Here is a 12680-nt window from a genome sequence, read left to right on the forward strand (position 1 = left end):
TTGAGATCTTGTTGACTCAGTATCGACAGTGTAGCCTCTCAATTTGGCTGTTAGACCCCCTGTGTTTCGTGTGTTATACATTCAGTTGGTGCTGGGGATAAAATCAGGTGTGGGTCTTTAAAATATATATCCCTTGGACCCTATTTTAAATGGTTTTGTTTAATCAGTGCACTCACTTTACCAGAGCCGCATTCCCCAGCAGCACTGCACATGTGCTGCCCTGCTGCAGGTGAGAAGTTTCTGATGAGATAAGATAAGGATTCGCCTGGGGAGATCATCGAGGTACGGACGAATCCCAGTTCATTGCGCGCAAGTGTCCGTCCAGGAGAAAATGGGCAATTACAGGACACTTTCACTCCTTCTAAGTGCTAATTATGTCTCAAACTTTCTCAGAGGCGGAAAGTCACCCTGCCTCGGGCCTCAGGACTGGGGCACCGAGAGCCACTTATCTGTCAGCAGTACAGCATTCCACGGCGTGGGGAGGACTCCTGTCTCGATTTGAGTCCCCTGCCATGGCTCACTACTTCCGTGCTTGCAGAGGCCACGGCACCCCCCCGAAGGGGGGGGAGGCTCAGGGGCCGGCGCCATAACCCGCGCTGTGCCCCCAGTGGGAAACTGGTTCTGGGCGCTTTAAAGCGCCCAGAAGCCAAGAGGAGATTCGCGCTTCGCGCCACCTGCCAAAAAGACGGAGAGTGCCCAGTGGCACCAAAAGGGCGGCCAATGTGCAGGGAGCGCTATGTTTGAACCCCCAATCAGGGGGCTCCACCGGGGCGCCAAGGTGAGAGGATGGCGAATATAAGTCACCACTCGCCCAGGTAGCTCTCAACTTCGTCGAGGAGCAGGGAGAGCGGCGCACCTGACGAACTTCTGCAGACGAGGCGAAGCTCTGTCGGAGGGACCAGCTGACTACAGACCATCGCTGGACTGAAGGGACCCTCGGTGTGCTAGCGGGACCGGCGGACGACGGACCATCGCTGGACTGAAGGGACCATCGGTGTGCTAGCGGGACCGGCGGACGACAGACCATCGCTGGACTGAAGGGACCATCGGTGTGCTAGCGGGACCGGCAGACGACGGACCATCGCTGGACTTAAAGGAGCATCGGTGCGCTAGCGGGACCGGCGGACGACGGACCATCGCTGGACTGAAGGGACCATCGGTGTGCTAGCGGGACTGGCGGACGACGGACCATCGCTGGACTGAAGGGACCATCGGTGTGCTAGCGGGACCGGCGGACGACAGACCATCGCTGGACTGAAGGGACCATCGGTGTGCTTGCGGGACCCGCAGACGACGGACCATCGCTGGACTTAAAGGAGCATCGGTGCGCTAGCGGGACCGGCGGACGACGGACCATCGCTGGACTGAAGGGACCATCGGTGTGCTAGCGGGACCGGCGGACGACGGACCATCGCTGGACTGAAGGGACCATCGGTGTGCTAGCGGGACCGGCGGACGACAGACCATCGCTGGACTGAAGGGACCATCGGTGTGCTTGCGGGACCGGCAGACGACGGACCATCGCTGGACTTAAAGGAGCATCGGTGCGCTAGCGGGACCGGCGGACGACGGACCATCGCTGGACTGAAGGGACCATCGGTGTGCTAGCGGGACTGGCGGACGACGGACCATCACTGGACTGAAGGGACCATCGGTGTGCTAGCGGGACTGGCGGACGACGGACCATCGCTGGACTGAAGGGACCATCGGTGTGCTAGCGGGACCGGCGGACGACGGACCATCGCTGGACTTATAGGAGCATCGGTGTGCTTGCGGGACCGGCAGACGACGGACCATCGCTGGACTTAAAGGAGCATCGGTGCGCTAGCGGGACCGGCGGACGACGGACCATCGCTGGACTGAAGGGACCATCGGTGTGCTAGCAGGACCGGCGGACGACGGACCATCGCTGGACTGAAGGGACCATCGGTGTGCTAGCGGGACCGGCGGACGACGGACCATCGCTGGACTGAAGGGACCATCGGTGTGCTAGCGGGACCGGCGGACTACAGACCATCGCTGGACTGAAGGGACCCTCGGTGTGCTAGCGGGACCGGCGGACGACGGACCATCGCTGGACTGAAGGGACCATCGGTGTGCTAGCGGGACTGGCGGACGACGGACCATCGCTGGACTGAAGGGACCATCGGTGTGCTAGCGGGACCGGCGGACTACAGACCATCGCTGGACTGAAGGGACCCTCGGTGTGCTAGCGGGACCGGCGGACGACGGACCATCGCTGGACTGAAGGGACCATCAGTGTGCTAGCGGGACTGGCGGACGACGGACCATCGCTGGACTTAAAGGAGCATCGGTGTGCTAGCGGGACCGGCGGACGACGGACCATCGCTGGACTGAAGGGACCCTCGGTGTGCTGGCGGGACCGGCGGATGACGGACCATCGCTGGACTGAAGGGACCCTCGGTGTGCTAGCGGGACCGGCGGACGACGGACCATCGCTGGACTGAAGGGACCCTCGGTGTGCTAGCGGGACCGGCGGACGACGGACCATCGCTGGACTGAAGGGACCATCGGTGTGCTAGCGGGACCGGCGGACGACGGACCATCGCTGGACTGAAGGGACCCTCGGTGTGCTAGCGGGACCGGCGGACGACGGACCATCGCTGGACTGAAGGGACCATCGGTGTGCTAGCGGGACTGGCGGACGACGGACCATCGCTGGACTGAAGGGACCATCGGTGTGCTTGCGGGACCGGCAGACGACGGACCATCGCTGGACTGAAGGGACCCTCGGTGTGCTAGCGGGACCGGCGGACGACGGACCATCGCTGGACTGAAGGGACCATCGGTGTGCTAGCGGGACCGGCGGACGACGGACCATCGCTGGACTGAAGGGACCCTCGGTGTGGCTAGCGGGACCGGCGGACAACGGACCATCGCTGGACTGAAGGGACCATCGGTGTGCTAGCGGGACCGGCGGACGACGGACCATCGCTGGACTGAAGGGACCCTCGGTGTGCTAGCGGGACCGGCGGACGACGGACCATCGCTGGACTGAAGGGACCCTCGGTGTGCTAGCGGGACCGGCGGACGACGGACCATCGCTGGACTTATAGGAGCATCGGTGTGCTAGCGGGACCGGCGGACGACGGACCATCGCTGGACTGAAGGGACCCTCGGTGTGCTAGCGGGACCGGCGGACGACGGACCATCGCTGGACTTATAGGAGCATCGGTGTGCTAGCGGGACCGGCGGACGACGGACCATCGCTGGACTGAAGGGACCCTCGGTGTGCTAGCGGGACCGGCGGACGACGGACCATCGCTGGACTTATAGGAGCATCGGTGCGCCGGCAAGGCTCTCTGTGGTTCACCCAGACGCTCCCACGAATCCGGGACCGGCACGTGGCTAGGCCACCACAAGCCCGGTAGAGCCCGCGGCTTCTCGCTTCACCGTTTTCAGCGCGCATTGTGCCGCTGGGGGCCGGGGGCAAGAACCGTGTGAGCGGGAGGCGCAGCATTAGGAGGTCAGTGAGGGCGCGATCGGCTCCTTCGGACGTCCTGAGCGGCGGACCCTCGTTTTTTTTTTAAAAGAGCTTTTACACCTCACCGGCTCGGTGAGTTACCAGCTCGGCTGCGAGCGGCGGAGAAGAAAAGCGACATCCAACCGGTAGCAGAGGCAGGGATGCCATCGACAGGATGCAGCGTGAGCGTGCCAAGGAGCAGCGGCGGGGGCCACGGGCCGATGGGGAGAGCAAGGACCAGAGCCGGCATCCTACAGGATGGAACATGAGTCCTCGGTAAGGACGAGCCCTGCAGGGGCACCGTTACATAAGCTGTAAAGTCTGGGGTGAGATTAATCTTGCTTGTCTGTCAGGGTGGGAGTTGCAAGCAGCTGCGTGTGGCCTTGATAGGGGTTGCGAGACTCGACTGAAGAGGTTGGTAGCCTCGCCCACACACGCAGAGGTCGGAGCCCAGTGCAATGAAGCTAGGGCCATCTCCTTTCCATGGCAGAGAGCGTGTGCCTTAAAGCAGCGCCATGTGACCTAGCGCTCTGCCATCCAAGAATGCGTGCGTAAAGACAAAGTGGTAGAAGGCACATGAGCACCTGCCGACCCCTAAGGAAATGAACCAGACCCCAGCTATGCCCCAGCTACAAGAGCCAAGTTCACACGTGCAGTGACCGTGTATATAGCGAACTGGGTACACAGACTTCAGCGCGATGTCGTACAGTTCTATTTGTGAACCTCCTCTCCCTTCCCGGGGCAGTAGGGCAGAGGGAACAGCAAAAATCCACGTTGACTAAAACTATGCTAGAGAGCATGACACGGTAAAAAGAATGTACGTAAAATATTGCATCGATTCTAAACACCTTCGGGGTGGAAGGCAACTACTTTACCTTGACAAAAAGCAACGCATTTGGAGGCCAGATTAAAATGCCCTTCAAGTAAAGAAAGAGGCCTCATTATTTGAGAGGAAACTAACAGCGGTAAAAAGCATCAATTCGTGTTCACGACATGTACCTAACTGCACCCATGCACAAAAGACTGAGAAATACTCATTCTGGTAGAATGTGGTTGGCCAAGCAGGCAGGCCAGAAGTACATCGAGCGAGGCAGATAAACAAAGTTTCCATTCTCACAGCAAATTTCAATTGTTATGACACCGCGGCTGCGGCTGAGGAGCGCGTGGCCTGGCCTCCACTGTTCTAGTCTTTAACGTTAATATAATACAGTGCTTTTCCAGAGCGCTCCACGAATTCATTGCTCTCAACCCACAAAGAGTGTTACCTGTGAATAAGGATGAATGTGATCAAGCGCTTCTATAGTCCAAGATAGGAGTGTCCGTTTGCTATAAATGCGGGAGTTAGCACGCGGAATGCGGCGGAGCTAATGTAGCTGTGGATGGACGCCCGCGTAGCGAGCTGGATGCAAAAGGTAGGGCTCAGCTCGACACATAAAATCAACCCACAAGAGCTGGTCAAACAGCGTGGCCCATCACACGAGCACGAAGGTTGGTAAAGCCATACCTTGGTTGGGGTAGAGAGGTGCCATACACAACAGTTAAACGGAAAAGCAAACCAAGCACTTTAAAGTAAATGGCAAGCAACCGCAACTAAAGACGTGGCAGTACGCGAATAGTTTAACCGCGGACTCGATAATTCTCTCGCCTCGGTGCCCACTCTGATCAGCGATCACACTCGGCAACTCTGGGCATTAGCTTGCCTCATCTTCACTAACGGCCCCACCAGACCGCCGGGGATGCCTGGTCTCACCCTGGCGATACCCATTAAGGGACCATCTCTCAGGGAAGCCAGGAAGGATTTTGCAGCGGTCGAAGCGCCTTGGGACCCTCCGGGTAAGTAGTGCGCTATATAAATGCCTATACATTTACATTTACATTTACATTGCCAGCTTGAGATGCTGGGCAAATCACTTAATCCTCCTGTGCCGCCATGTGTAATGTAATGCGGTGCTCAGGCGAAGTGCGCCAAATACCTTCGAGTCGAATCGCGCAATACAAGCATGCAATGCAATGGCAGTAAACTGCACACATAGGCACGGCAATGGCAGGCTGGAGACAGGCTTGAAATGCTACTGACGTGGGAGGCACAATCAGTGTTGAAAGCCCACTTGTAGCAAGTAGGACGCGATTAAGGTCACCCTTCGTGGATGACCCCACTTTGCAGCGACATGCCAGCATTTAAACTTTCTCAGATGGCTGCACTCATGTAGTTCCCGGAAACTTTAGTAGCATTTACACTGAGAAAACGAGCAGCAGGCATTCACAGAATTTTGCCGGAGGTGTAGCGTTAAAAAACGGGTAATCAATTCAGTGGTTATGCTACTGCCTTGGGGAACGCGCGCTAATTGAATCAAGAACACCAAAGTGGATAAGTGGTATCCCGAGGCATTCCACTAGAGGTCAGCATTGCCCAGCCTAATCGGTGACCAAAATGCGCAGATGTATAAATGAAACGTTACTGTAACTGAAAGGTAAAACATAACGCTCAAACTCCTAGATGAGCACAGGAGTTAGATGTTTCAAATCGCATCTCCCTCTGTATGGTTAAAGCTATCATGGTGCAGGGACATATGCAGGTTCAGCCTGCGGTGAAGCTGTAGAAGAGCTAAAAACCCTCAGAATAAAAGTCCATTTGATAATTAAGTGCTATTGAATGTCTGCAGTAGCCCTTAGTTATAATACCAGGTAGTACGGAGTTACCGGGAGAAGCTTAGGTTAGGTTTTAGGTATAGCGCTCGTGCCAGCAGGTGTCATTCATAGGACAGAATGCTGAACGATAGGAATGCAAGTCTGGCATGTGGCACAAACCTGATAGAAAGGGACTGTGTAATTAGGGCCGGTATATCTGACTGGGGAACCACGTCAGCCGGTAACTCAGCTACCTGTAATTCAAGAATAATTGTATAATGCGCATGCACATGTACCGCTGGGCTGATTCCTGGTGCAACAATGAAGAACGAGGGAGCAAGTTTTCAAAGACAGCCGTGCGGCAGGCAAGTAAATAAGGGGACCGTGATATTACCCATCAGTAAGGCACCCCGGCCGGGGGGCCCGGCCCCGGGCATCCGTGCTGTGTCTGGTTATCTCCGCGAGGAAGGGAGGAAAGTAAACAAGTCGAGTTGGGTGACAATGAACATCTGGTACCCAGGGCCTAGATGGGGTGTACATGCGCTTTACAAATAGAGGGGTCATGGTCCCGGCGACCCCAACTGTGCAAATCGTGATCTCATCCGCCCATAGGAAAAACATGTACAGTTTAGCAAGGTGCTAGGTAAACAAAAATGTATAACATTAGAGTACAAAAAAATGTACCAAAACGATCTAGACCAGCTTCCAAGACCGGTAGCAGACAAGAAGGCGGATGTCTGGAGCAGGCACAGGGCGACCAGTACTCAGTGTTCACGGAGGATTGGCGGTAAACGTAGGAGGGGAATACAGCAAGGAAAAACAGCTGTACCAGGGAGTTGGGTAACAATAAACAGCTGCGATTCAGTGCTAGGATCACTTGGGCGTAAGGGCACTTTACAAACACGTAGGTTATGTCCTCGGCAGTGCCAGCTATGGACTCCACCCTCCCAAGAATAAGCAACAAGTTACGAGGAAAATGTTAGTAAAACAGTGCATTTGATTGGGGCGTGCTTACGAAATTTGCCCAATTTTCAGAAGCGAAATTTGGATAAGAGCTAAAAGTCTTATGGTGACCCTGTTATATAGAGTTTTATTAAGCGCTCAGCTACTCGGACCGAGTGTCCCGGCCCTGTCAGACCCAACACAACACAACCATTACGGCTGAGGGGAGTTAATTGCAGAACAACCACGTCTTCAGCTCCTTCCTAAAAGACCCAAGGGTCACACATTTCCTAAGTGACAGTGGCAGTGCATTCCAGGCTTGGGGTGCAAGGTATCCAAAAGAGCGGCCCCCGATGCGAGCGCGCCTGACTGCCGGGATAGTGGCCAGTGAAAGGGACGCAAAGCGAAGTGTTCTGGATGGAATGTGAAATCCCAACCGCTTCCTTAGGTAACCTGCACCAGAGCCATGGAGTGCCTTAAATGCCAAGGTCAGCATCTTGAACTCGATGCGTTTCCGTATCGGAAGCCGGTGGAGGGATTTCAGCAGGCCCGCAGCGTGAGACCTCCGACCCTATTAAGAATATAGGAAAACATTTGTAAAGTATCGCATATGAGTAGGGCGCGCTTACGAAGCCTAAGCTAACAATTTGCAAAGGCAAATCCTGATAAAAGGGGCGGAGTCACTGCAACTCTATTAAGAATATACGAAGTTTGTGAAAACATTGCATCTCATTGGGCGCGAATATGAAGTTTAAGATAAAAAAGTCCAATACAAAATTTTGGAAGAAGGAAGGGTTAGCGGTATACCTGTTTAGCATACAAATGCAACTTTCCGTTAATATCACGTTCCGGGGGGGACTACTTGGGTACTGGTTTTGCAAAGGTGCTTACCAGGAGAACAAGTGAAGGAGAGGATGGTATTTATGAATGTTAAGTGTATCACATATCCACACGTGGTATCTGACAATCACCCAATTTTTGTTTGGATTTCATGTGTAACCCATGGCGAGAGAATACAGTGCCATAAGACTCCGAACAGGACGCAAGCGTACCACTGCATGAAGGCAAGGGCGGAGCAGAGCACACCATGGGGTGCCTGTGGTAGATTGCCGTCAGACCTGACCAGACGTCAGACTCCCTTGAGACACAGCTAGAGGCGGGTTTCCTAGCGCTCAAGTGGTTGACGAACAGAACAGGCATTACTGGGGGGGGGGGGGGTCAGTCACTTTGGGATGCCACACGGCAGGGTGAGCAGCAGGCAGGGCAACCTTGGGAGGCCGCACGGCAGGGTGTCCGAAGTCCCCCTACACAACACCCCCAGACGGCAGACAATGGATCCGGTGCGCAGCAGGCCACCTTATTCTGCCAATTTTTCTTTTGGCAGGGAGTCGCCCATAGCTGATGGATAGTGGGCCATTCCTTCGTGCTGATTCACCGCGGACGCCCAGAATTGTATGGTCCAGACGGGGTCCATCTCTCCGGCATAGGGAGGAGAGTCTGTTGGGACAACTTGTGGGGCGCAATGACTCTCACAAGTTGCAAATAAAAAAAAAAAACTTCTTTTATGGTGGGGGGGTGGGGGAGCCGCAGAAAGACGTTAGCCTCCCTACGGCGTGGCGGAAATTGGTACAATAGTTGGCTAAGGAAACACACCGGCGGGCGGTGTGTAGGAGGAGGGCCACTCACTTTTGGATGCCGCACGGCAGGGTGAGGTGGCCACACCAAGGAGGGGAGTAGCAAGAGGAGACGGCACTCGCGGCCCAGACCCGGCCGGGCAGCAGGGCGCAAAAGGTAGCGAGCTTGGGGCCTAACTCCAGAGAGAAAAGCTACCCTCCACTACACGCAGAAGGTGTGGGTGACCAACCAATGGTGATCCCGGAAATAACCAACAAAGAGGATCACCAAGGACTGACAAAAGGAGCTGGTTTTTTGGGGTGCCATTTACGAACTGATGTGTAACACAAAAGTACCGGCCCAAAGTCGGCCCAAGATGTTTTCTATGTTTTATGACATGTATGACTTATGACCAACATACGGCAGTTCGCAAATGACAAATGTATAACCAGCATGTGTGTAATACTAATAAAACTGCGGCCAACAACGACCACAATATGGACACGCATTGTTGGCTATCTTTACTGTAAGGAGGGTAGGCGGGCGGGGGTGTCAGAGATATATTTCCACGGAATGGGCACGGTGTGAGGGTTATTGCAGAGGCCGCCACACCCCCCTCCAAAGGGGAGGTGGGGCTCAGGGGCCGGCGCCATAACCCGCGCTGTGCCCCCAGTGGGAAACTGGTTCTGGGTGCTTTAAAGCGCCCAGAAGCCAAGGGGAGATTCGCGGTTCGCGCCACCCGCCAAAATGACAGAGAGTGCCCGGTGGCGCCAAAAGGGCGGCCAATGGGCAGGAAGCGCTATGTTTGCACCCCCCAATCATGGGGCTCCACTGGAGCGCCAAGGTGAGAAGATGGCAAATATAAGTCGCCGCTCGCCCAGGTAGCTCTCAACTTCGTCGAGGAGCAGGGAGAGCGGCGCACCTGACGAACTTCTGCAGACCCACCCACCCACACCTAAGGAGCAGCAGTGTCGCAGGGCTGGATGGTGGCAAGGGCATTTGCGGAAATTGGTACAATGGTTGGCTAAGGAAACACACCGGCGGGCGGTGTGTAGGAGGAGGACCACTCACTTTTGGATGCCGCACGGTAGGGTGAGTTGGCCGCACCAAGGAGGGGAGTAGCAAGAGGAGACAGCACTCGCGGCCCAGACCCGGCCGGACGGCAGGGCGCAAAAGGTAGCGAGCTTGGGCCTAACTCCAGAGAGAAAAGCTACCCTCCACTACACACAGAAGGCGTGGGTGACCAACCAATGGTGATCCCGGAAATAACCAACAAAGAGGACCACCGAGGACTGACAAAAATAGCTGTTTTTTTGGGGTGCCATTTACGAACTGATGTGTAACACAAAAGTACCGGCCCAGAGTCGGCCCAAGATGTTTTCTGACATGTATGACTTATGACCAACATACGGCAGTTCGCAAATGACAAATGTATAACCAGCATGTGTGTAATACTAATAAAACTGCGGCCAACAATGACCACAACATGGACACGCATTGTTGGCTATCTTTACTGTAAGAAGGGTAGGCGGGCGGGGGTGTCAGAGATATGTTTCCACGGAATGGACACGGTGCGAGGGTTAATCTGACCTCATACTCCGGAGGTGAAGGCAAGTGCGGTATCTCACATTCGGATAATTAGCACATCAGGGCGCCCCTGGTGAGTGCCTGGCTGCAGAGCAGTTATATCATCGTGTTCACAGGGCGGCCCACCCCCTCTTAATTGGCAGCAACTGTGTCTGAGTACTTAATCCGCGTGGCGCGGCAGGAATAATTGCAGCGCCAGCCTGGAGCCACTTGTTACATTGTAAATGTAGCCGCCTAGCGCTGCCGCGCTCTCACTGACTCAGCCATTATTAGGTATTTATGAACTAAGAGCTGCTCCTGGCACTGGCAGCACGTCTCTCGCAGCAGGAGCAGTGCACAGGCACTGCTGGTGGCACGACCTGGCGAGTCTCAAATGCGTGACAACGCATTTCAGTGCGGTGATACGGAACACCGCACTGAAATGCGTGAGTGTCACACCGGATGCGTGATACTTGACAGGACTGCTCTAGCGCTCGGCTGGACCCACCCCACCCCGTTCGGTGGGAGAGCTGACAGGACCCCTAGGTGCGCCCTGGATGACCGTATCCTTCACCTCTCGCACCCGCCGTCCGGTCACAGAAAGTTCAGCACTTTCCAGAGTCAGCCAACGCCGGGGCAGCAGCAGGGTCATTGGGTCCCTCCTGGGCAGAAACATGTCCCGCCGCCGGGGCAGCCACGTGCCCCACCTGGGGACATTTTGGGAGATCAGTTCCCCCGGGCCCGATCGAGCCGCAGCCGGGCCGACTATGCCTGTTATCGTTTCAGGGGGGCCATGGGAGGTCCGAAGAGGAGAGCCGGCGGGCGCGGGAGTCTAGATCCGAGTTACTGATGATCGATAATTATAAGGCAGCGGTGCAGGTCATTCCGCCGTGACCGCAGGAGCACTGATATCAAAATGTCAGTTTTTATCATGCATAATTAATGAATACACCACAATAAAACATGGAACACCAGGGATTTATTGAAACCTGCGTTCACACTGCAGGCAAAATGTTGGAGGGCTGGAGGGGACGACTGAGCCATTCATTCTTCAGAAGCGGATGGCATGTGTTCGACGGCTGAAGTGACTGGCCTCTTTTGTGGAGACGGCGAAGTGTGTGTGTTTTTACATTTTAAACAGATCTTATTGACGGACGTAGGTAATTAAGTGGCGTTTACTAGGGGTTGAGAGCAAATAACAAACATCGCTGGGGTGCAATTAATGCCCTGTCATGGGTCGCCTCACTGTGTGTCCCGTGGACGGGCCTCGCTGCTTTTATTGCCCACTTCCTCTCGACGGCTCCTCAGGCCTGGAGCGGCCCTGTGGCAGTGCTGACAAGAGCTGTGGGGGCGGAGGCTCCATGTCTTTCAGGGGGCCCTGGATGGCAAGCACCGACAGCCTGCAACCAGCAGTGAACTGACGAGTTCCGCATGCGATATACATGTGCAGTATGTACACGTGCGTGCACGTGCATCAGGGAGGATTGTACATACCATGAAGCAGTGTGGATGCCGTGGGCTGGCGCGATCACACGACAATCGGCCCTCGAGCCAATGAGGGCTGGAGTTGTGATTGGTATCAGAACCCCGAGAATACATTACTGGGCCACAATACATAGTGTATGTATTGTTTATTTTACAGCTGGTCCCATGAAAGTCCTCCAGCCTACCCTATATACTGTCAACACTGCCTCTAGGACAAGCTTCCCCAGCCCCCTCCAGTATGGATGTGCCCCCTCTCTGCCCGAAGCTTGAAGCGGTAACAAGTTGTGAAGATTTTAGGGGTGGAGTGGTACTTAACGCCATAAGGGTGCCCTGCCGCAGGGTTTGCATTTTGGGAGGAGGCGGGAGTATCCTTCAGTGTCGCCTGGTGAAGGGCCGAAAGATGCGCGGCTCTCTGTACTCCCAGCACTCCAATGGCAGGGGTGGGGGGAGGCTCTCTCCAGTGGAGTCAACAGGCAACTGTACCCCCACATGGTTCCCTTTGACGCATGTGTGTCCCCCAGAGGGGGCTCAGGGGGCGGACATGTAACACTTCAGAAGTCAGATTATGTTCGTTCCTATCGCCCCTCCAGACCTCCAGACTCCCGGTTCAATCATCAGTCCTATTAAAAGGGGGCGCCCCAGGAGGGACGGGCTGCAACTCTCTCCTTGTGAAGAAAAAGAAAGGGGCAGAACAATGGGGCCGTCCGTCCGAGGCACATGTCCAAAATAAACCCCCTCCCCCATTCACTTCACTAGAAAGGTCCAGCTTTCGTGTTTTTTTTTAGGTCTCGACTATTATACCCCACAGGGATTAATAGGTGAGTATATAGTAGGCGAAACAAACATTTGACCAAGTGTGGATTACGTGCAGTTCATGTGAACTAGTTGTGTGAGACGTGCGTGCACGTCAAACCCATCAGCCTCGCACCAAACACCATCTGGCTCGTATCCGACTTCAGAG

This window comes from Lissotriton vulgaris, chromosome 1_1 (genome assembly GCF_964263255.1).
Source record: "Lissotriton vulgaris chromosome 1_1, aLisVul1.2, whole genome shotgun sequence".
Classification (NCBI taxonomy): Eukaryota; Metazoa; Chordata; class Amphibia; order Caudata; family Salamandridae; genus Lissotriton; species Lissotriton vulgaris.